Source organism: Bactrocera neohumeralis, chromosome 6 (assembly GCF_024586455.1).
Source record: "Bactrocera neohumeralis isolate Rockhampton chromosome 6, APGP_CSIRO_Bneo_wtdbg2-racon-allhic-juicebox.fasta_v2, whole genome shotgun sequence".
NCBI lineage: Eukaryota > Metazoa > Arthropoda > Insecta > Diptera > Tephritidae > Bactrocera > Bactrocera neohumeralis.
This window is the reverse complement of record NC_065923.1, coordinates 25,092,780-25,118,864: the sequence shown is the minus strand read 5'-3', so window position 1 is coordinate 25,118,864 and position 26,085 is coordinate 25,092,780. Positions and strand designations below refer to the sequence as shown.

At 36.2% G+C, this 26,085-nt stretch overlaps 1 protein-coding gene across 1 annotated transcript in view; it reads left to right on the top strand.

Annotated features, from left to right (window-relative positions):
- Positions 1 to 5,239: 5,239 nt before the first annotated feature.
- LOC126762443 (uncharacterized) overlaps positions 5,240 to 26,085 on the top strand; it is a 442,132-nt gene continuing 421,286 nt past the window's right edge. Inside the window, exon 1 of the mRNA XM_050479175.1 lies at positions 5,240 to 8,047. The gene's annotated coding sequence lies outside the window, so the exon portion shown is untranslated. The remainder of the gene's footprint in view (positions 8,048 to 26,085) is intronic.

The following is a 26,085-nucleotide window of genomic DNA, read 5'->3' as shown; positions in this document are numbered from 1 at the left end:
AAGGCAACAACAACTGTTTACATTTAGCTAAGACAGTAAACCTTTGTTAACATATTGGGTCAATGACCCTTTGGTTTACGTTCTTATGTGGTCGATTACCCTTCTTTTTACATTTAGTCAAGTTCACAACCTTTGTTACATTTAGCCAAGGCAGCAACAACTGTTTACATTTAGCTAAGGCAGTAACCTTTGTTTACATATTGGGTCAATGACCCTTTTGTTCTGTCGAGGTCAATGACCTTTTTGTTTTCATTTAGCCGTGTTCACAACCTTTGTTTACATATGAGGTCGATGACCCGTTTGTTTAAATTCTGTTTCTTTCCTTTCTTATATAGTTTCTTAATACTTATAAATTGAATTAAATGTTATTATAATTTTTTATTTGTTCGATTATATTATTATTATTATTGGGGTACTCTATACAAGGACTTGACTCTGATCACTAAGCTAAAAGGCAATTATATACTATAGTGCTTCGATATCGGTGGCTCCGACAAATGAGTAGTTTCTTACAGAGAAAAGGACGTACTCGAAATTTCAGATCGATTTCTTGAAAACTGAGGAAACAAGTCTCGTTTATGCAGACAGACGGACTTGTTTATATCGACTCTGCTCGCCACGATGATCATTTATATACAAATATACTTTATGGAGTCCACTAAGTTTTCTTCTGGATTCTATAAACTTCGTAGCAAACCTTCTGTACCTTGTACCCATAGGATAGATTTAATAAATATTAAGATCCCTTGCATAGACGGGTCAGAATAAAGGACACAGTTAGAAAATTTCGTATTGTTTTTATGAAACTGCTTCTCTGGTATTGCATTCCGCTGTTTTGCAGTGAGACCTAATCACCAAAAGACATATGTATGCATTTTATAACTGTCGGATAATTGGTTACTGAGATATAAGTTTTTCAGTGACGCAAGTTTTAAATTACTGAGTCTAGTAATCACAAATCTGGCAAAAAAAATATATCGGTTGGTACTAAATATTATTAATACTAGTAGTATTATTGCTTCGTGTTTGGTATTCGGCAACGAACAAATTTTTGAAATCTGTCCATACTTCCGAGCCCTCATACATTACGCAATGTAATGGCTTCCGTCGCTTTGCTTGTCTTTGTAATTGTATTTACATTTTAATATTTACAGTTAAGCGAATATAAATATATATTTACAAACAGTTATACACATATATCAAAACGTACATATTTGTCTATGGTAAACCCTTACTTGCATTTTGTACACCACTGCGTATAATTAATTTAAAATGTCCACATTCATACTTGATCGTTACGTATACGCCATGGTGGCGTGCTGGAAAACCCAAAACACGCTAAATGTGTTAACAAAACTTAGCGAAAATTGTCATAAGAGATATTTGTGCATGTATATATTTCTAAGTATATTAGGGTGGGTAAAAAAAAATAAAAATGGTGTTATATAATTTTTCGATTAAGTTAAGCGTTTATGAGATAACCATCGTCAAAAATCAACAAAAAAAAAGAAAACAAAAAAATAAAAAAAAATATCAAAAATATTAAAAAGAAATAAAATTAAATTAAAAAAGAGAAATCTAAACGTAAAAGAAAAAAAAATAAAACTAAAATAATATATAAAATAAAATAAATATAAAATAAAATAAAATAAAATAAAATAAAATAAAATAAAATAAAATAAAATAAAATAAAATAAAATAAAATAAAATAAAATAAAATAAAATAAAATAAAATAAAATAAAATAAAATAAAATAAAATAAAATAAAATAAAATAAAATAAAATAAACTAAAAATTAAATTAATTAAATTAAATTATATTAAATTAAATTAAAAAATTAAATTAAATTAAATTAAATTAAATTAAATTAAATTAAATAAAATAAAATAAAATAAAATAAAATAAAATAAAATAAAATTAAAATAAATTAAATTAAATTAAACCAAATTAAACTAAGTTATATTAAATTAAATTAAAAAAGAATAAAAATAAAAAAATAATACTAAAAATAAATAAAAATGAAAAAAAATAAAAAAAAAATTAAATAAAAATAGCAGACCAATTTTGGATAGCTTTTCCCACAATACTATTAGCTTTGCAATTTAAAATGATTTTTCTCATTGAGTTATAAAATTCATGAATCGAAATAATTCTTCAAGTAATTGGAAGCGAGATTCGAATTTCTCTATCTGATAATAAAAAAAACAGAAAATGTAAGGCGGAGAAGCTCCCTCATACTTGAAGAGACTTTCTTAGTGTTGTCTAAAAATCAGTTTTTCAGAGCATCAAGCGAAAAAAAATCGGTGTTTTTTACCCACCCTAATACACATACAAAAAATAATATTCGGGGTTTTTTGGACCCACCCTAATGTATGTATATACATATCTGTGTGTCTGCTTGTGTTGCCGGCTGCATCCTGTTGCTGTTGAAATAAGCACAAGCACACAGACATATGTATGTACATTAACACTCGCACATTGGCTTTTTGAGACTCGACAACAGTTATTGTTGCTGTTGTTGTGCTGTTCGACAAACAAATTGAATTGAAAATTAATTCAGTTACTAATTTTCATGTTCAAATGCCATTGCTAACAAACAAGTTGTTATTGTTGTATAAATGTGTATGTGTGTGAAGGTTTCAGCTGTCTGTTGGAGGCAAGAGGGGGTTCTAACAAATTCAAATTGCAACGCTAACGGTAACTGTGTTAATTCGTTTGACAAAGCAGCAACAGACAGCGGTACATACAGCCAATCATATATATATGTATGTATGTGTGTATACGCACACACACTCACGCCCGCAATTTCGGCAGCCAGACAGACCTTTTCCGGCATGAATATTTAAATTTCAATCAACGCGCGTTGATGGCGCTGCTTTCGTCGTAATCACACTGATTTGTTGTGACGCCACGCCGCGCCAGTCGTGCCGACGCAGGTGGAGGGGGGACTCCAAAGTGGCCCGACATGGCTTGCTGAAGACAATAGCTGATGGTAAAGCTAAACAAAAACGGAAGACATTCTGGCGACAGTGAGAGAATACAGCGGAAAATTAGCTATATATGTGTTGTTCACACACATCTACATAAGCACAGGCACATACACATACATACTTGCTTTTTTTGTATACATACATATTTAACCATATACATACATACATATATACTATACATACTATACATAGCTACAAGGAAACATGCGTTCGACCCCGAGTTGAGACGATAGTTTTGTGTGCCAATGTTGTTGTTGCTGTTTTGTTGTTAATAAGTAGTTTGTTGCGTTTATGGCGTGTGAAAGCTATAACGCGAATGCTCGACGCTGACCTTTGGTGGTGATAATTGGAAGCAAAGCTTTGCCTTACATCGCAACGGACCGGTCCCAAGGGAGTGTGAGCGTTGGGTGCCGAAAGCTTTGGCACTTTTGTTGTTTTTTGTTTTTGTTCTATCTTTATAAAGTTTGAGGAGTTGCGAGCGCTGCATAGAGCTGCACAGAGCACATAGTGAGAGTGAGAGCAGGCGGCAGTTGCGCTCAGAGCATATAAAATTGAAAAAGCACGAGAAAATCGTCAATTAAATTTGCGTAAAATGAAATTAAATACAACAAAAAATATATATAAACAACTTTTAATCAACGACAATTACAAAAACAACAACGTAAATGAATAAATAATACTGGAAAGGAATATACTAAATTTAGTCTTCGCAGTTAAATCATATCAAATAATTCTACTGAAAAAAATTATAAATAAAAAATAAAAATTTAAAATTATAAAAGTTTTACCAATAATAATGTAAATAAATAAATAATAAAAAAAAAATAAACATAAAAAAATAAAAATTATAATTAATAATAAATAATAAAAATAAAAGTTAATAAAAATAAAAAAAAAAAAATTAAAAAAAAAAAAAATTAAAAAAAAAAAAAAAAAAATAAAAAAAAAAAAAAAAAATAAAAATTATAATTAATAATAAAAATAAAAGTCAATAAAAATAAAAAAAAACTAAAAAAATTTAAATTATAAAAATATTACAAAAAATAAAATGCAGAAATAAAAAATATTTTTAAAATTAAAAAAATTAAATTGGGTAGTCGAAAAAGTCTTTTCGTATTTCTAATAAAACTTCGACTTACTTTTTTTATATTTATAATGAACTTTAATGAACCAAATATGTACTATTTTGGTCAACCACTTTTTGCCATTTTTCCGCTAGAGACATTATTCCATCAGTGTAAAACTTTTCTGGTTGCTCGGCGAAAAACTGCGACAAGTAATTTTCACAGGCTTCTCTTGAAACCAACTTTACTCCATTAAGGAGTTCTGCATTGACCGAAACAAATGAAAGTCCGATGGTACAAGGTCAGGGCAGTAGATGCAGCAAAACTTCCCAGCCAAGCTCTCCCAGTTTTTGCTGAGACATCAAAGATGTGTGCGGTCTAGCGTTATCCTGATGGAAGACGGAAGCCCTTTCTGCTGATTAGTTTTGGTTGTTTTTTTTTGAGTGCTTGCTTCAATCTCATCAGTTGTTGACAGTAAAATGTAGAATCAATCGTTCGACCAGACCAGAGCAGCTTATAGTAGATTATTCTTTCCAATCCCACCAAACACTCTGCATAACCTTTCGAGGCTTCAAACTAGCTTTGCGACCACGCTTGGACCATGATCTTTTTCGCACATTATTGTTCTATTTGAGCCACTTTCCTCTCCTGTTACCATTTGCTTCAGAAATGGTTCGATTTCATTTCGTTTCAGCAAAGAATCGCAGATGTTAATTCGGTCCATTAAATTTTTCACAGACAATTCATGTGGTACCCAAACATCGAGCTTCTTTTTGTAGCCAGCCTTATTTAAATGGTTCAAAACCGTTTGATGATTAATGGTAAGTTCCTTAGCGATGTCATGGCTGCTTATGTGACGGTCCTGGTCAATCTTTTCCATAATTTCATCGACTTTTTCAACGATAGGTCGACCAGAGCGAGGTGCATCTTTCAGACAACGTAACCGAAGGTCGAAGATTTCAAGAATTCATTAATTCTTCTGAAGAATCCTGCTCGGCTATAAGTTGGCCGCGGCGCCGTCCCTGATCGAAATTTCCAGAACAGAAGCGAACCAGAACCATTGTTGTGCTAGGATGAACTGATACATCATCATCTCCATAAACTTCACAAAATTCCGAAGAAAGAATTTCACACCATTATTTTCTACTTTTTCTACCTAAGAAAGCCTGCTCGACGAAACCAATTTTCGATGACTCGTTCGAGCATTTCGGTTGGTAACGGGCGAATGAAACATGTGCTGCACTAAGACCTGAATCGAAGTTTTTTCTGGAAGAAACTTTAGCTCTTGAATCTCTTCAGGTTACATACCCATTGAGCCAGAAAGTTCGAAAACGTCGGACCTTCTTGGAATTGGAATTGCTCAGGAGCCCGTAGAGCGAGGTGATGTCGCTTGGGAATGCCACGGTTAGCTCCAGCCCTGATACAAATGCCATTTCTAACTGGAATCTCCTCCAAAAAAATAATGCTGAGTTCTAGAAACAATTTGAGGTCTCCGTAAGGCATAAAGGTCACCACTTGGGGGTCTTTGGTCAAAAATTCTTTTGGAATTTAGATCCGTTTAAGGATAAGACTGGCTGCCAAGAATCTCTGCGATTGTTGCGACATTAGACGCTGCTGTGGTTCAATTGAAAGCTGTCAAAAACAACAACAAGAACGTATTTTTTTGTTAGAGAGAAACTTCGACACAAACAATAACTCGAAAGAGCGAATGAGAGTATGACAAAGGAGCGCAGAGCGAATGAGCGAGCGCACAAACAACGAGTGTACATAACGGCGTTGCTGTGCTGTGCTTCTGTGACTGCTCTCGACCTGCTTGCGCTTTTTAGAACACACCCATCGGTTAACCGACTTTTGACAGTTGTGTGAAAGCACGGCAAAATGAAAACAAAACTAACAACAACAAGAAGTAGGTGAATGGATGCTGCGATAGGCGTGCACCAGCCGCACCGCTCAACCGCCCGAATGGGTGATTATGTGTTGGTGCATGTATATGTGTGTGTAGATGTATATGTGTCTGTGTGGGTACATCTATATATTTATATGTGTGTGTGTAAGTATAGAAAGCTAACGGCACCCAACTGACAAGCTTGACACGAATGTCGCCGGAAGAACAGGCACAAAAGCGTGATAAACAAAGCTGACGATAAAGCAGAAGAACAAGACAAAGCGCAGATGCAACAATAATAGCGACAACACATAACGGCATCCTAACGGTATACACAAACACATATATGTATGAATATACAGGCCTATCTACACTTGGCAGCGAATGAATTTGTAAGCATAACGGATAAACGTGCTGCCGAAAGTGGAATTCGCAAATTTGCTGGCTGCTGTAAGCGAAAAGCTTCGCAGGATGATTCAGTTGATTTGGTTGGAGCGTACGCAGCGTTTGTTTATCGCGACGGTGAAATCGAAAATATTCCAAGCAACTAAGAAATGCTTACTGTTTTTTTTGGAGATGACTTAAAAAGGAATTGCAAAAATACAACAACAACAACAATGTGAAAATCAGAAGCAAAAGCAAGGAAAATGAAAAAAACAACAACAAAATAGAATTTAATAAAAAGTAAAAAAAAAAACAAAAACAAATATGTGAGTAAAACGAAGTGTGCAAACAACAACAATAAAGAAAAAAATAACTGAAAATACAACAAGAAAAGAAAAAGTACTTAAAAGCAACAACAATAAAGAAATAGTTAAAAATTTTGCAAAATTAAAAAAACAACGTCAAAATAAAAGCAAGTGAAAAGCAACAACAATAACAACAAAACATAAAATAAAAAACAAGTGAAAAGCAATAACAACAACAATTTAAATAAAACCAACAAGAAAAGTAATATAAATATAGTGAAAGCAACAACAACAACAAAATTAATAAAGTTAAGCAAAACAGCTACAACAACAACAAAAATTAAAAAAAAATGTTAAACAAAAAAGCTGCAACAACAGCAAAATTAAAAAAGTTGAGTTAAAAACTACAACAACAACAAATAATAAAATATCAAAAAATAGTAAAAAGCGCTCAAGCGGTGCACTTTCGTGTGGCATGTGCTTTGCAAATCTAAAAAATTACACACTTACATACCTATATACATATGTGTATGTATTGGTGAAATGTGTGCGGTAGGACGCAGTGGCGCTTAACCAAATACTACGCGCGTACGGTAAGTGTATAGCAAGTGTGCAACCGAAAGCGTGGCGTGTGAAGTGAAAGAAAGTGAAATATGCCGTTAAGTGTTGGCACAAAAAAGATTACGCCCAAAAAAATGTTTTTTCCCCAAAGTGCTTGAAGTGAACTCCGAATTTCGGCGCACTAGACGCGAATTTGCGCAAATTGCACATGTGTGCGTGTTATGTATGTGTGTGTGAGAAAGCAAGTGCAACTACACATACGTAAATCTATATGTAACGGTAAATATTTTGCTGGCGAAATGTCAGTTACGCCCGCGAATACGCCAACAAAGCAGTAGTGGAGCGCTTGAAGCACACACATACACACAACTATAAGCAAGTTTAATTACCCACTTTTATGTGAGTGTGTGTGTGTATGTATACGAGAGTGTAGTGTAGTGTCGTGTGGCAAGTGTTAAATATGTGCCAGCCAGTCAGCTAGCGCGCTGAAGATAAATGCACGTGTATAAGTGTTGCAGCAACGGCGGCTGTGGCATGCTTTAAATGAGTGCCGTGGCATGCAACACCACGAGTGCCAGCAACAGCAGTGCGGCCGCAACATTACACGACTGCCGTAGTAAATAAATGTGGCGTGTAGAAAATTCTGTGGCAAACACACATACATACATACTTAGTAGTGTATACATAGTATATGTACATACCTACTAATATGTACATATATACATATACGTGCGTGTTTTTAAATATGTGTTGGAAAAACGTAAGCGCGTAGCAAAGATTTCGCGTGAAACGAGATACAACAGCAGCAACAACAACAACAACAACAAATGAAAAGTGGCTGAAAAACTCATTGATAAGGTTAGCCTGTGTTGCCCTGTTATATGCAAATACACTCATATACATTCATACACATATATGTGTATGTATGTATATACATATGTATGTGCCTCCAATTTTGTATGCCAAAATGCTCCATTCGGTATCCATATTTAACAATTTGTGCGCATTGCCGCATATCTCTCAATTTTAAATAAGAATAAGCTTATCTACGTAGCATGCTTTTAGGCGCTTAAGCGGCATACAATTTGTGTTGACTGACACATCTATTTCTTATGTGCTTATATCTAAGCATGCACCAGTCAGCAGGCATTTTATGTTTGTTGCGGGTAAACGCCCAAAAGTATGCAATTTAATTTTTAACTTGAAAAAGTCTGTGTTTCGTGGCAAGCCGATAAATTGTGCGCAAAAATGTTTGTGGTTATAGCGTAGGTTTTTGCGTGAAAATTGGTTTTAGTGAGTTTGTTGGTTTGTTGTTTTTTTTTTGTGGCACGAAAGTGTTGAACAGTCTATATTTACTGAATATTTAAGTTTTTGAGTGTTTTTGTAATTATATGACGAAAAGGGAGACAATTTTGTACGAATTTCCTTTGAATTGTTAAGCAGTGTTTACATGCAACAAGTTCAGCGAACTGCATGAGACAGTTTTCGTGGAAATACTTAAAGGGTTTCTCGAAACTTGAGCAAAACAGCTAAAACTAAAATAAAAATGCGCGTAACTTAAGGATTTCACGCTAAAAATATTCTAAACTCGGGCATTGCAACGCCATTTCTGGTGACACCTCGGATAAAGAGATGCGCCCGCGTTGGCAGGATAACTTCTTACATTATTCTCTAAAGTGAAAAAAGAGAAAGTTTTAGTTAAAACCTCAACTTAGAACTTGGACGAAGAAAAAAACCGAAAATTAGATTTTTGGCAGACATAAAAAAAAAAAATAAAATTTTACGACAATTTTCTTTTTTGAATTCGTTGTAATCGAAAAAAACTCTTCGTCTAAGTCTTTAATAATTGTATCACAAAGACCTGTGAAAAATTTCGTTAAGATCGGTTGAGTAGTTCTCGAGAAATCTTGCCAAACGACTTCAAAAACACAGTTTCGAGAAAAACGCGTTTAAAGACGGCGCACTTAACTTGGCTAGCCTCGAGCATACTATCTCTCAAGGCTGTATCTTCGAAACTATTACTCGGTTCAACCTGAAAAGTTAGGGCAATATTGTAGAGGTGTTGTAGAATTTAATAAGACAATAAAAAAAATCGAATTTTGGAAACCCGTACACCCATGCAACCCCTTAAAGAACACATTCGATAAAAATCTGATGTTCAGGGTTTTATGTGGCAATTATTAACAGTTGCTTCAAAAACAAAGCGAACGGCTTAAGTCAGATATTTCAAAAAAGTCCATAGAATTCTAAAATAATTTTTTATTCACTGCGCAAGTACATTGTGACAAAAAAGTACACGGAAATTGTAAATAAAACAAAAACTATTTAATTTTTCATCAATATTTAGTTTGACGCCTTCAAAGTAATCCCCATCAGAGGCAATAAAGTTATGCCAACGATTTTTCTAGTTCTCGAAACACTTTTCATAAGCACTTTTTGAAATGATCTTGAGCTCCTTCAGCGAATTTTGTTTTATCGACTGAAAACGGGTTCCATAGACTGGCAGTTTCAGTTTGGAGAACAAGAAAAAAATCACACGAATCAATCATTCCATTGATTGTTGACTTGTTTGTCGTTGTGGATGTTGGAAAATGTTTACGGTGTTTCTACTTCATCAAAAACACAAGCCTATGAGTGGTACAAAGCTTTCAAAGATGGTCGAGAGATCCTTGACGATTTTTCACCTCTTCAACTGATGAAAATATTAAAAAAAGTGAAGGATATGGTGCTTGAAAATCGTTAGGCAGGTGTTAGAGAGATGGCAAGAGAGCTTGACATCACTCGTGAGTCCGTTCGAATGATGTTGGTGGATAATTTGGGTACGAAAGACGTTTCTGTTCAACTCGTCCCGACAAAGCTGAAGTTGGTTTCAAAAAGAGTACCGTAAACAGATCTCTTTGGACATTGTTGGTCGTGCAAATTCCGATCCCACATTCATTGAAAGCATTATAACTGTCGATGAGACATGGCCCATTATGTAAAAAAAACTTCGACAATCATCGAATATAACCCGACCGATCGAATCAAGATAAACAAAATTCATGCAACATTTTTTTCATTTTCAAGTAAATTTTATACAATTTGAATGTTATTTTTATCAAATATCTTAGCTACACAGACCTAGCCAACCTTTTCTCTAATTATGTTTGGAGGAAATTTTCGACTACCGCCATATGTTTGATAGATTTATACTTCGTATGTTTTATTTCAAGTGATTAATATTACCTAATTGAATGAAAAATGTGGCTTTTGGGAATATATGCAACCCAGCGCCACCTACCGGGTATCGAATGTTATACAATTGTTGAAAGAAATATGAATAAGATAAATTTTATTTGGGTTAAAGGTATGACCATAATTTGTACTACTTTTACTAAATAAACAGCAGTGATGAGCTCACTGAGCATGCCTTGAAGTTTGCTCGAAATTTCGAATATTTTTTAATCATGACGTTAAAAGCTAAAAACCCAAAAAGCGTACAAGGATTTTTTGCTAGACTTTTTCAGGATCGCATCGGTCTTCCTTGAATCCGCGAAAAATTAAAAAAAATACATGGATGTCATTATTCTTTCCGAGATTTCTTCACGACCGCCTCGGTCTTCCCTGAACCCGCGAAAAGTAAACTACACAGTTTCGCTTAAGTTTTAAAATATAAGTTAGGTTAGGTTTCTTTCTTCTTCAGTAATGTTGGATTAAAACTTTATACAGAGGTCAAAAAAAGACTGAAAGTCAAGGAAGCTAATCTTAATCTTGTAAAAGTGGTACAGGCTGGAAAGAAATTCCAATATAATACTACTTCACTACATTCCAGACAACTTCGATATACGAGGTTTGACAATTAAGTAATGATACTGATTTTATTGCCGCGCTTGTGGTAAACCTGTGACCTTGAAATTCCCTTTCTCTTTTTCCGCCTGCTGCGTCAAGTTGAATAGACGTGTGTTTGTAGTGCTCGTCACGAAAATGGAAAAACGAAATCAAGACGCGTCGCGATATAATTTTGCGCCAGATTGGGTGAAACAGCTTCGGAAACATACGCTAAAATTATAAGAGTGTATGGTGATAGTGCTCTTAGTCGTGCCCAGGCTCACAATGGTTGTCTCCGCGCGCCCCCCGCCCGAAAAAAGCTCGCATGAGCAAGTCTAAGGTGAAAACGATGATTATTGCCTTTTTTGATAGCCGTGGAATCGTCCACAAAGAATTCGTTCCACCGGGGAAAACTGTGAATCAAGTCTACTATTGCCAAGTACTCGAAAGATTGCGAAAACGAGTCAACAGGGTGCGCCCAGACATCGCTCGTAACTGGATCCTTCATCACGACAACGCGCCGTGCCACACCGCCCTCAGCGTGTCCCAGTATTTGGCCTCTAAAGGAATCGCCGTGTTGCAACAGCCGCCTTATTCGCCCGACATGTCACCCTGTGACTTTTTTTTGTTTCCTAAAACAAAATCGGTGGTCCCATTTTGAGTCGATTACGGACATCCAGGCGGCCGTGACAAGGGTACTCGCGGACATCACAGTCGAAGCGTTCCAGAAATGTTACGAAGCATGGAAAACGCGCTGGAATCGCTAAATAGCTGCCCAAGGAGACTACTTTGAAGGGGTTGGCAGCGTTGTAGAATAATTTTCAAATATACGGTTTTTATGGAATCAGTCTCATTGCTTAATTGTCATACCTCGTAAAGCTTAAGAAACTTTAATCAATCGGCAAATCGGATTTAGTGATTTACCCCATAACATAAGGACATTCGTTGGACTTATGGAAGGTCGTGGTGTTTAATAATATCTTAGATTTTAGTGGACACGACTGGGAACGCGTGCTTCCAGAGCGGTAATAATGAAGCGACTGCACCTTTTCTGACGAGCTCATTGGACTTAGAGTCCGCTACTGCCTGGTCGTAAAAAATCGGGCTTACGATGAAATGCTAAGTGCAATCGAGTATCGCTGCGAAAAGTAAATAAGGCCAGTAACACCGAATTGAAAAGCCTGGTAATGGTTCCTTGAACATAGAACCATAGATAAAAAGTTTGTCAGCTTTCGGCTTCCAATGCCTGCAATAAAGTTCTCTCTCGCTGGTATGCGCGTGATTGTGGAGCCCAAGTTTCTAAGAAGAACTAGCGCCACCCACGCACCCAGCTTTCCTCAGTTTAATAACAAGAATATGAGATTGGTGGTTAATCGACTCGACAAGGCAAACTCTTGCAAGACAGCTTAATTTATTTACCATATAAGAAATTCTTTGAGCTGACTGAAAATTCCATCTTCTCTCTTTATCCAAGCACATAAATATTGTACAAATGTTCCTTACGCTACAGCCAAAAAAAAAGAACACATACTTCTGCGCAACTAATTATATTTTATACGAAATCATGAGCATACTTCAACTGCAGCCGCAGCCACTGCAGCCGAAATGCTAGTAGCGAAATAAGCATAAAATGCGGCAGCCATAAAAGCCAGCGAATAAACTATAAAAAATGCGCAAATGTAAGTGAAGAGGAAAAAAATACTCGCAATAAAAAAATTATACTCCAACAAGAAAAAAAGAGAACTAAAAATAAAATAAAATAGAAGCAAACGTTGCCAGTTGAAATGCGAACACATCAGCATCAGCGCTGTGGCCAAAGTGGTGGTAAAGCAGAAACGAAATTCCGAAAAATTTATAAAACACAAAAAGGACCATCAAAGTCAACCAAAAAGCTAACCGCATTGCTGAAAATTGAACCGACCGAGACAGAGAAATGCACAACGACTCTGAATGCATACATAACTACGGACATATGTACATATATTATACATATGTATATAAGTATAGGTTTATATGTAGCATCACAGTTAAATGCACATGCATTTTAATGCCATGACTTCTATGCGCACATTAGGGATGCACTTAAGTTGAGGCGTGAAAATTTTAAATGGTAAAAATTTAAGTGAGATTTTTCTTCAAAAGCTCACACTTTTACAAAAAGGTTTGCATTAAATTGGATTACGAAAAATTATAAAGAATATACATATGGTCACCTAAAAATCGTATCATCGAAAAATAATCGAAAATCGTTGTCGGACATAATAACCAATATATAACCATTTTATAACTAAAACTCAAATTTTCTTTCAATATGAGTGTATGATAACCAATATAGTGGGTAGTCGAAAAAGTCTTTTCGTATTTCTTCAATAGGTCGTTGCAGTCGTATATGTGATATAATCCAGTGCTATCAAAAAGTCTTTTGTCATTTCGTCAATAGTATTGGTCGTATATCTCCAATGCTCACATAGTGTCATTATTATAAATCAAAATTATATTCGTGGAAGTTGAAAAAAAGTTACAGCTCTTCAAATATGAGTGAAAATAATGAAGAAACTCGCTATATTCTGAAAGTTTTGTATAAAAAATGGAAGAATACCACGAAATCCACCAATGAAATTTGTGAAGTTTACGGAGGCGATGCTGTATCAGTTCGTGTAGCGCAGTAATGGTTTGCTCATTTCCGTTCTAGGAATTTCGATTTACACTGATGGATTCATGTCTCCAGCGGAAAACTATAAAAAAATTGGTCGACCAAAATGGTACATATTTGTTTATTTTTTTATTAGTATAAATATAAAAAAAATAAGTTGGAGTTTGATTAGATATACGAAAAGACTTTTTCGACTACTCAATATAACCATTTTATAACCAAAACTCAAATTTTGTTTTAATTTGAGTGGTTTCTAATTTATCGCTTTTCCTTCGCCTTCGTTTGATTATTAAATATTTAATAGAAATTTACTCTAAAGTTTTTTTTACAACCTGGAGAACTTGTTTTGTATGAAAGTCACAATTTCGTTAATATTTCGCCATAAATATTAAATGAGCCTAATTAAAGGCTTATTTCGTGGGTCTTCGAACACTTCTTTCGAAAAACTTTCCGCGCTTAGGCCAGTTTTCGACGACCCTGTTCAGCATTTCGGCTATAGTACTCTGAACATTGTCTTCGAGTTCCACGAGCGTTGCTGGTTGGTAGGCGTTAACCTTTGATTTAACATAAAATTGCGTTTCCTGAACCACGCGGCGATTTGACTCAACACTACAACCCAACAATTTTGTCGGTTGACGAAGCTATTAAGCCAGAAATGAGCCTAATCTGGTTTTTCTTACCGGAGAATGTGAATTTGCGTATTTCTTGCTAAATTTCCAAACGTTGTACCAAAGTCAAATGGTCGCGCTTTAAAGATGGACGACTGCCTGAAAAGCCGTAGGTATTTCTATAATGTAGTTACCAGGGGTGTTTCTAAAGTAATGTGTGCCAAAATCAACTTTCTCTCCTATAGTGCTTTTGAAAAATATCGTTCTGTTTTTGAGTTATAGGAATTTTCTAAGACTCGGAAAGCTTACCACGGATCAAACGTCTCTCTTCTTTATTTCAAATATGAGTATTCCAGCTTAATCTTTAACTTATGGCTAGTAGAACGTACTAATATTACGAAGAACTTACCAACAATTCCCCTGCCGATCGCCGCTTAGCAGATATTGAAAAGCTTTTGATATTTTTTCTGGATTGAACAAGTTTATAATATAATTCGTAAGCAGATCTGAGATAGCTTAAAACTTCTAGGTCTCCTCGTTTATTGACTTTAGAGAACAAATGGTCAGGATAATTATAATTAATAGGGGTAAGCACTATTCGTACGACCCTGTTGTCTATTGTGTCCTCCCCACTCCTTCTTTTGGCGTCAATTGGAGATTCCAAGTGTAGCCAGGACCTTCTCTACCTGGTCTTTGTAATGGAGTGGGGGTCTTCCTTTTCCCACAGCGGCTAATGCGTCGAATACTCTCAGAGCTGGAGTGTTTTTATCTATTCGGAAGACATGACGTAGCCAGCGTAGCCGATTTCTCTTAATTCGCTTTCGTCGAGAGAGGGCTTTATTTCTTAATTGCCTACTCAGTTCGAAGTAGTACCTGAAAGGCAAGGGTTTACACAGCCGCATTAGTTTTGCGGGAAAACCAAATTCAGACTCACCACTTCACAACGACTTATTTAGCCTTAGCAAACTAATTAATTTTGAATTGCTTGGAATTTTTAAATGTGAGAGTTCTACAGAGCCTCCTATAGCTTGTTCGGCATTCCAAAAATAGATGTTCGCTATGTAAATGTTAAAGAGATGCCTCTAGAATCTACAAGTGCTTGTATCTAGTGCCTCAAATAAAACAACAAATTTTCTTCCTGAAGATAAACAGCAATTTGATATGATGACTTCAGAACAGTCAGATAGTAATGTATTTATTAAATAAATTTTTATTCCATTAAAGTTTGACAATAACTATAATAATAATAAGACTCTTCGCATAAGAAAATCTGAAACACACATGAATAGCTAAATGTTAGTAAATTTTTTGTGATATTACGATTTTCGATATCCAAAAATTGTTTCATTTAACCTAATTTAAAAACAATTAACATGAATTTGATTTTTTTCAAAAACAATTAACAATGTTTCGAAAATCTCGTTTGAAAAATGGCAGCCAACTCATGATCAATATTTTCTTGCCAATAAAAGCAGCAAATTGAAATTCGCGAGGTTGCACAAGCGACTGACTGACGAAGATAGATTTGCAGAATTACAATTTATTGGCTGCAGTCGAGCAGCGATGAAACTTAAAGCGAAATGAAGATGACGATGTTCACGTATAAACAGTAAAACACGTTCGCAGTGCAAAAAATCAAAGAAAAAACATGAAAAGGGGGGGAAAAAACGGGAAAAAGAAAATAAGCGGAAAAAAGGAAAATAAGACAAGAAAACAAGACAGAAAAAAACTGCGTGAAAAAAGCAAAAAATGTGTGCTACCACTATCACACAGCTGCTGTGCCAACACTTTTTGCAAATATACGCGCATAAAAGTATGCAATGACTACTACATACAAACGTAGGCTTTTTCATTGCGTTTCTCTCTTTAATTCCGAATGTGTGAGTGTGTTTGTTCGCGTTACTTTGGCGAATTTATGTGAAATTGTTGGTTTGGTTTCTCTTCTTTCCCTTCGTTTTTTTCTCGAACCGCTTGCACACAGCGCTTTGCTGCGATTTCAATTCAACGACAGCGGTGACGAACGCTGCGTCGGTTTCGAATTTCATTGCCATGCTTCAGTGTCTGCCAATTATTTGCGCACTGATTCATATCCTGCAAAAGTTCGTCCACTTTGTCTAGAGATTTTGCGCTAAACTTTTCGCTGCGGGGCTTACATATATGTACGCACCCATTTACTATATAAATACATGCTGCTGTGGTATATATTTATTTTTTTATGTACTTTACATTTTTGAAAGGACATATGTATATAAATGTGTGCGGTGTATTTGCACTTCATGAAAATAAAATTCTCGTGTCTGCGAATCCGCATTTACTTCATGTGGGCTTCGTGAACACGCTCAAGTGCTTGCTTAAGCGCCTGAAAGTATGTATTTCACATTTAAAATTTAATTCGCTGAAACTACAAATTTTAGGGTCGTAGGCTCACATGCTTCTAGTATGAGTGGCACTTACGTGAATTACCGCTTTTATATATGTACTTACTATACATAAATATATATGTATGTATGTATATATTTTTTTGGGCCCGTTGCGCGCGTTTAAGTCATTGACCGACGAGTATTGGTGAATTTGTCTGAATGAAACTTAAAAAAAAAACAAAAAATCATCGTCGACGAAGTAACAGTAACGCTACGCTGCTTAATAGTTCAAAAATTGTATATATACTACTGATCAAATTTGAACCGGACTGTCGAAATTCAAATTTATCGTTAATTATATATTTTTATTATTGATTATTGCCTTTTAAATAGACTTCTAAATCAATACAAACATGCCAAGACTTAAGCCATTTTTCCATACAATTTTTATGTGCCTCGACTGGTATGGCCTTGAGTGTCTGCAGTATGTGTCGGTTTTATCGCTTTCGGCTGATTTTTGGTACGGCATTCGCTAATATTGTTGGACAGTTTCAACGTTGAATTCATAAAACCACGTTTCATCACCAGTAATGAAGCGTTTGATGAATGTAGAGTCCTCAGCCTCGTTGTTAAGCATGTCTTTTGTGATCTATACTCGGTGTTGTTTTGGCGAAATTTTAGTCCGTTTAGCATGAGTATAGCATTTACATGCTTCATACTCAAAATATTAACTAAAATGTGTAGCGCCGTTCCATCAAAGATGTTGAGATCCTCTGCTATCTCTCTGATGCCAGAACGATGATTTCCAGGCATCGTCATTAATAGAAGTGAATGGAGGTCTCGCACGTAACTCACGTTTTCGATGACTTCACAAGAATGCTTTGTGCTAATCAAATACTTACATATGATCGTGATGAAGTAGACTTCCCAAAACATGTCTGCAACATTTTGAACTATTTCTCAATCGTGATTCCATTGGAAATACAAAAGTTTAAGCAAACTAACAGATCAATTGAAAAGTCCCTGGCCTGCCATAGTAAAACACATTTTCTTTTGATAAAATTAGCTTTCTCCATTCAACATATTTTCCTTCAAATTATGCTTCTCTGATTAAAGCGACTTTTCAACTTTCCAATACCATTTTTGTAGTGTGATTTGTCCTTTGCTTCAAAATATGTCTTAGTTTCGGCGATCACCTCTTTATTCGACGAAAATTTCTTCCCGGCGAGCATTCTTTTGAGATCTGAGTACAGGAAATAGCCGCTGAGGGTCAGATCTGCATGCGGAAGCACTTCAAAGCCCAGTTCAAAGATTTCAGTCATCGTTTTCACTGACTTGTGAAACGGTGCATTGTCTTGGCACTTTCTGTATCTTCGAATGCGACCGTTTTTCGCCGATTTCGTGCTTCAGATGTTGATGCTTCTTCTTTTTTTTAAGATAGTCAATAAAAATTTTGCTATGCACATCCCAAAATACAGGCGCCGTAACCTTGTCAGCCGTCTGTTGCGGTTTTCCACGCAAAATGGATTCATCGTGTGCAGTCCACTCAGATGACTGTCGATCGGATTTCGATGTGAAATGATGGAGATATGTCTCATCTACTGTCACACATCGACACAAAAGCTCGGGTTTATTACTTTCGCATATCTCCAAACACTGCTCCGAATCATCAACTCGTCTTTGTTTTTGGTCAATAGTGAGCTCGCGCGGCACCCACTTTCCACATAGCTTGCTCATAGCCAATTATTCTTGAATGCTACGATGTACATGTTCAGTTGATATCGTTAGAGCACTTGCTATACATACATACATATGAACAACTTCACTTTACGGCCATCCAAAATAATTTTGGGGTACCTGCTCGAATAAGTTCTGCAGCTTGAATTATTTATTCCAGCAGCAGATTGCAGAATTCGCACGATAGGGAGTCGCCTTGTCTGAAACCTCGTTTGGTATCGAACGGCTCGGAGAGGTCCTTCCTGATCCTGCTCAACGTCAGTTTACACAGCCGTATTAGTTTTGCGGGGATACCAAATTCAGACATCGCGGCATAAAGGCAGCTCCTTTCGTGCTGTCAAAAGCAGCTTTGAAGTAGAATGAAGAGGTGGTGTGTGTCGATTTTTTTTTCACGGGTCTTTTCCAAAATTTGGCATATGGTGAATATCTGGTCCGTTGTTGATTTGCCAGGTCTAAACCCACACTGATATGGTCCTATCAGTTTGGTGACGGTGGGCTTTCATCTTTCACACAATTCGCTCGATGGAGCCTTATATGCGATTTTGAGGAGGCTAATCCCACGGTAGTTGGCGCAGATTGTGGGTTCTCCCTTTTTGTGGATTGGACAGAGCACACTTAAATTCCAATCGTCGGGCATGCTTTCGTCCGACCATATTTTACAAAGAAGCTGATGTATGCTCCTTATCAGTTCTTCGCCGCCGTGTTTGAATAGCTCGGCCGGCAATCCATTGGTCCCCGCTGCTTTGTTGTTCTTCAGACGGGCCGCCTTAGGTTGAGACAATATTCATACATATAAACAAATATTCTGGTAGCAATGCCTGGTTCTGTGATAGGACTTTTTGAAATATAGATATATTCTGACACCCATAAAGAAAGAGAAAGTGGAAATTCTGTCCGAGTGTGTGGTTATATTCAAACATGCTTTTCATAAAAAAGTTTTTCCCTCTTCAGAAATAAATGTAAACTTATTTTGAACTCTCTGTTGGAATACGATTAAAATTATAGGAGTACTGGAGCGCGGACTGGCTTAAGATGATCTGGAATTATTAATTAGAATTAAGCCTTGCTGCAGCAGATGTGTTACCAGATACACTCAGCTATTTTGCTGATATGAGATCTAGAAAGTCTAAGGGGCTTATAGAACAACCTTTTTCCGAATTGGAATAAAAAGTATAGCCAAAAGATTTGATAATATAGCGTGTGGCCCCATGTAGTCACGTTTGGGGTCACCCAATTTGGATATCTTATGTAAAACAGTTGGATAGTATGAATTTATTTCGATTTAATTTATTTAATTTTTTTATATTCAATGAATAATGAATTAGAAATATATCAAAAAAACAAAAAACAGTGGAAATAGACTCCCATGAGTTCTTCACAGCCTCCCATAGTTGCGTGTATGTACATCTGGCTACCAACTCCTTGACATCAGTCCACAAATTTTCGATGTTTTTGATGTCAGTGGACTGTGGTGGCCATTCCATTACCTTCACATTCCTCTCCTCATGCCATCTTTTAGCAAATTTACTTGTGAGCTTGGGTTCGTTGTCCTGCTGTCACTTCCAAACAAGCGGCATTTGTTCACTGGCATATGCCGGCATGGTGTTTTGGAGTATTTCGACATACCGATCACCACACATATTTTCCTTAATCCAATAAATGGGTTCTACACCTTGCTAAGAAAAGCATGCCCAAACTATGAAATTCGCTGCTCCATGTTGTATCGTTTTTGTTGTACATTTCGGCTGGTATTCGGTATTGGGTGGACGTATTACATATTGACGTGATCCCTTTCCGCCATACTTAACAATCTTCGATCCGTTTGACCATAAATATTGTTGAAGAGCAATTTATGGCAAATCGAAGTATTTTTCTCACATGCGTTTTAGACAATATCGGCACTTTTCTTGGACTGTGGGCAATCAGGTTGTGATCGCGCAAATGCCTGTGTACAGTTTCAATACTTGTAGCTACATTAAAGACATCTTTTATATCTGTAGCAGCCGCAAATGGAAATTGCTTTGGGAACTGACAATGGAATAGACTTCTCTCACTGACATTATTGGCTTCTTTCCTCGTTTTTTATTACTTAGTTGCTACGTGATAGCGGTACGTACCATTGTGGGTGAGCAACCAATAATATTTTAGACTACATACATAAATTTTGCTCTAAAAAATCAATTTTTATTTTTAAAATTGTCGGTCGATATAGTACCTTTTGTAAAAAATGGAGTGGTATTAAGGGGTTACAAGAGTTTCAATTTTTTTTCTCATATTAAAAATGAAATATTTTATTCAAATTTTTTATTGTTACAAACGTACACTATTAACAAGCAAATTCTGAAATTTTTGGAAAAAAATATTTTAAACTCGGCCATTGCGACGCCATTTCCGAGTGACCCATCGGAAAAAAGATGCGCCCGCTTTGGCAGGATAACTCCTAACAGGATCATCTAAAGTGAAAAAATACGTGTTTTAGCTAAAACCTTAAAAACTTAGAACTTGGACGAAGAAAAAAAACTAAAAATTGGATTTTTGGCAGACATTTTTACAAAAAAATGAAAATTTCGCCACATTTTTTTTCAAATATCTCAAAGACCCGTGTAAAATTTCATGAAGATCGGCTAAGTAGTACTCGAGAAATCTTGCTAACAAAAACACAGTTTCGAGAAAAACGCGTTTAAAGGCAGCGCACTTAGCCTAACTAGCCTCGAGCGCACAAGTTCTCTAGGCTGTATCTCCGAAACTAATACTCGGATCAACTTGAAAATTTAGGACAATATTGTAGAGGTATTGTAGAATTTAAGGAGATAATAAAAAAATCGATTTTTTGAAACCCTTAAACTCATGTAACCCCTTAAAACCGTTGATTAATTTTGAAAAATTTTGTATACACTTGATCCCGAAACCGATCTCCGGGAGATTCTAGAAAAAATGTGTCTGGCAGTAAGGAAAATTTTCTGTTTAAAACTTTCAAAAATCGAATAAATGTATTATTACTATCGGGTGATTTTTTTGAGGTTAGGATTTTCATGCATTAGTATTTGACAGATCACGTGGGATTTCAGACATGGTGTCAAAGAGAAAGATGCTCAGTATGCTTTGACATTTCATCATGAATAGACTTACTAACGAGCAACGCTTGCAAATCATTGAATTTTATTACCAAAATCAGTGTTCGGTTCGAAATGTGTTTCGCGCTTTACGTCCGATTTATGGTCTACATAATCGACCAAGTGAGCAAACAATTAATGCGATTGTGACCAAGTTTTGCACTCAGTTTACTTTATTGGACATTAAACCAACCACACGAATGCGTACAGTGCGTACAGAAGAGAATATTGCGTCTGTTTCTGAGAGTGTGGCTGAAGACCGTGAAATGTCGATTCGTCGCCGTTCGCAGCAATTGGGTTTGTGTTATTCGACCACATGGAAGATTTTACGCAAAGATCTTGGTGTAAAACCGTATAAAATACAGCTCGTGCAAGAACTGAAGCCGAACGATCTGCCACAACGTCGAATTTTCAGTGAATGGGCCCTAGAAAAGTTGGCAGAAAATCCGCTTTTTTATCGACAAATTTTGTTCAGCGATGAGGCTCATTTCTGGTTGAATGGCTGAACTGCCCATGCATCCCGAAAAATGCACTGTTTGGTGTGGTTTGTACGCTGGTGGAATCATTGGACCGTATTTTTTCAAAGATGCTGTTGGACGCAACGTTACGGTGAATGGCGATCGCTATCGTTCGATGCTAACAAACTTTTTGTTGCCAAAAATGGAAGAAGTGAACTTGGTTGACATGTGGTTTCAACAAGATGGCGCTACATGCCACACAGCTCGCGATTCTATGGCCATTTTGAGGGAAAACTTCGGAGAACAATTCATCTCAAGAAATGGACCCGTAAGTTGGCCACCAAGATCATGCGATTTAACGCCTTTAGACTATTTTTTGTGGGGCTACGTCAAGTCTAAAGTCTACAGAAATAAGCTTTGGAAGACAACATTTCCGAAGAAATTCGGGCTATTCCGGCCGAAATGCTCGAAAAAGTTGCCCAAAATTGGACTTTCCGAATGGACCACCTAAGACGCAGCCGCGGTCAACATTTAAATGAAATTATCTTCAAAAAGTAAATGTCATGAACCAATCTAACGTTTCAAATAAAGAACCGATGAGATTTTGCAAATTTTATGCGTTTTTTTTTTTAAAAAAGTTATCAAGCTCTTAAAAAATCACCCGATATAAATGAAGGAACGAATGACGGACTGGTCAAAATTTTGATTTTCAAAATGGCGGTTTTATAGATAGCAGTTCTATATGTGACCTGGTCTACGAAAAGGGGGCTAACGTGCGAAAACTAGTTTTCTGGGAAAAACTGTTAAAAATAATCGTCAGTTTCTCGTTATCTCATTAATTGTTCTCCTTTTTTTTGACACCTAAGCCCCCTTTTCGTAGACCAGGTCACATATATACTAGATATCTGAAGATTCACTACCAAAGGTGCTATAAAACATAAAACAACAACAATAAAAAATCATTTGTAGTACTGCGACTATTGTTCTAAATGCTGCCACACCCTAAAAATATGCAGTAAAAATTGCCATAAATTCGCTTTTGCACAAAATATACTGAAAGCATACTTACAGGCGTCTGTCGAAGCCATTTACAGACACACGCAAACAACTATGTATGGATGTGTGTAGATGCAAAACACGGCTAACGGCATATTTGCCAGCATAATGAAGTGCTGGCGAGAATTTAGAGCGCATAATAAAGCAAATAAATAATAACAGCAACAACAAATGAAACAACAAACACAAAGCAGTGGAACTATGTACATAAAATATAACGGTAATAAGTGCCAAAAGAAGCGCAGTGCATAAAATGTATGAGAGTTGGCATAGACAAGTCAAAAAAATAACAACAACAATAATCAACTTAGTTTGTTGAAGTTATGAAGTCAAAAAAAGCAAGAAAAGTAAAAAAGAAATATGTAACTGTGAAATCGTAAATAAACTATGCCTATACATCTATTTACTATCACACACACACACATATACAGCTGCATGCATGTAAGCATTTAATACAAAATCGCTTAAATGAAATCCTAAAGTGAATACATTAACCTACACTAATACTTTACAAGGAAACGCAAAATGCACGTTTTTCGCATAAACACTCACACACACACACACACACACACACACACACTTACACTTACATATGTATAAGCACGCCTTCAACGCATTCTCTTGTTGTAGCGCATGCAAAATTGAGTTGTGCCACATTTCTTGAGGCCAGTGTCAGTGCTGTGTAGCCAAGTATGCGCAAAACGTGTTAAAGTCTCGCCTTTAGCTAAGCTCTAGCTTTGTCTGTTCGCACCAAAAACAGCAGATGAGAAATAAATAAGAATTTTTTGTAAACTTTTTGCTATTTTACACAACTTTCATGCGCATACTCCCACTTACATGCTCCCGCTCCCGCTCTCGCGCACCTCCCTCGCCTCCAGTGCTTTCGCTAGCAATGTGTCACAACAGCAATAACAACAAGTTCTATATATCAAAACTGTTTATTACTCAGCATGCAGTTCTCTCATTGAACAAAGTGCCGTTAGTTGACTTTTACACGCTCTCACATTCGCTTATTGTTTGTTGCATGTCATTAAAATACATGCATATATGTATGTATATATGTAAGTATACTTTCACCTATATATTTACATATTTACATACATACATGTGTGTACATATTTATAGTGCACACATCCATATGTAGTTCTATGTTGAGACATACTTATGGTGGAGCAATTTTTGTTGTTTCTGATTTATCACGCGCTTTTACTTATGTTCTCCTATCTGTTGCAGCACGTTTTTGCAACATTTTATTCCGTTATTTATTTTTGTGCAACTTTTACATACGTTGATATAAGTTTGCTATGAAGTTTTAAACACCCACAAGGAAATGTCGGAGTCACTTATATACATACATATATACCAGGTTGTTCAACAAGTTTTGTCGTTTGATAAGAAAAACCTAATTTTACGATTCAAAATACACTTTATTATTCAGTAAAATCTCCCTGAACATTAATACATTTGCTTTAACGACCTTCCAATCTGTGGATCTCATCCCTGAAGTGAGAATCCGGAAGGTCTGCAAAATACGCTACAACAGCTGTTATGACCTCTTCATTTGATGAAAAGCGCTTGCCACGCATAAACTTGTTGAGTTCTGGAAACAAATAGAAGTCGCCAAAACTGGTAAAAATCTGATAAATACGGTGGATGCTCCAACAATTCGAACTTTAATTCATGGATTTTAGCCATTGTCAAAATGCTCTTGTGACACGGTGCATTGTCCTGATGAAAAAGCAAACCGAATATTTTTCACGAATTTTTTCCTTCAACTGGTCCAAAAGGTTGCAATAATATTCAGAATTAATTATTTTTACCAGCTTGCAAGTAACCCGCTAAAAAAAATTCCTCTCGCATCCCAAAAAACTGTTGACATAACCATCAAGGCCAATTTCCGTACGCGAACTCGTTTCGCAGCCGAACAACCAGGTTCACACCACTCTTTAGCCTCTTGTTTTGATTCAGGATCATGATGATAGACCCAAGTCCCATCCATAGTCGCGCTCAATAATCCAGTCGGCCCATAAATCGCACCAAACCGTATTTTTTTCGGGACGCAATGGTGACTCATGGATTATATTTTGCATTCAGCCAAAAATGAGCCTCATCGCTAAAGATGATTTTTCGATGAAAATCCGGAACATTTTCAAGTTGTTGCTCAGCCCAATTCACGAACATACGACGATTCTGGTGCTTAAGCGGCTTCAGTTCTTGCGTCAATTTGATCTTGTAAGAATGTAGGCCAAGATATTTTCTCAAAGTTCGCCACAACGACAACTCAGAGATGCCCAACGCTTGAGAACGACGTGTGAGAGACTGATTTGGGTCTTCTTCAATTAATGCGCAAGTGGCAGCAAGATTCTCGCCACTACGGGAGCTTCTTTGTCTCACTGGCACGCGGACAATTTGTACTGTGCCTGTGGAGTAAAATTTTTCCACTAGACGCTCAATTGTTAATCTGTTAAAACGATTATGACTAGTATATGTATAAATAAGACGTAGCGCTCTTAAAATTGAGGCCACTGACTCCGAATTTCGGCAGTAAATTTTAATAATTTCGACTCGTTGTTGGATCGTATATCTTTACATGATGAAATGGCAAACCTTACTGAAGAGAAATGTCAAAAGAGCGGGAAAAATATGGCGTCGTTTGCTGTCCCTATCGGTCTACTTTCGTAATCTCCCTGTGAAAAGAACCCTTTACATTAGTAAATTAATTAAAATAGTTCCAAATTTCAGCTCAAGCTCTAAAGGCTGGCATTTAGATTAACCGGGCTTCTAATAATCAAAGCTTTAAAGCGTCATATGTAAAAAAAATCGTTTGTTGGCCACTAAAATCCAATAAAATATAATGTTAATGCAAGTGAATGGCGATCAGAGAACTTTCCTCGGAAGTCGTGAGCTGCTTGAGTCATATGTAAAAAAACTTCCGTGAACTTCTACACATGACTCCATCCTCCAGAATGAAGAGGAATGGTTTTAATCTTCTTTAGACGAATTAACAAAGCTTTGAATACTACTTTTTACTATTCCAACCGTCGAAGTCTGAAGGCTGAAACTGACTTCAAAATAACTCTAAAAGATTATTTAATTATAATTTT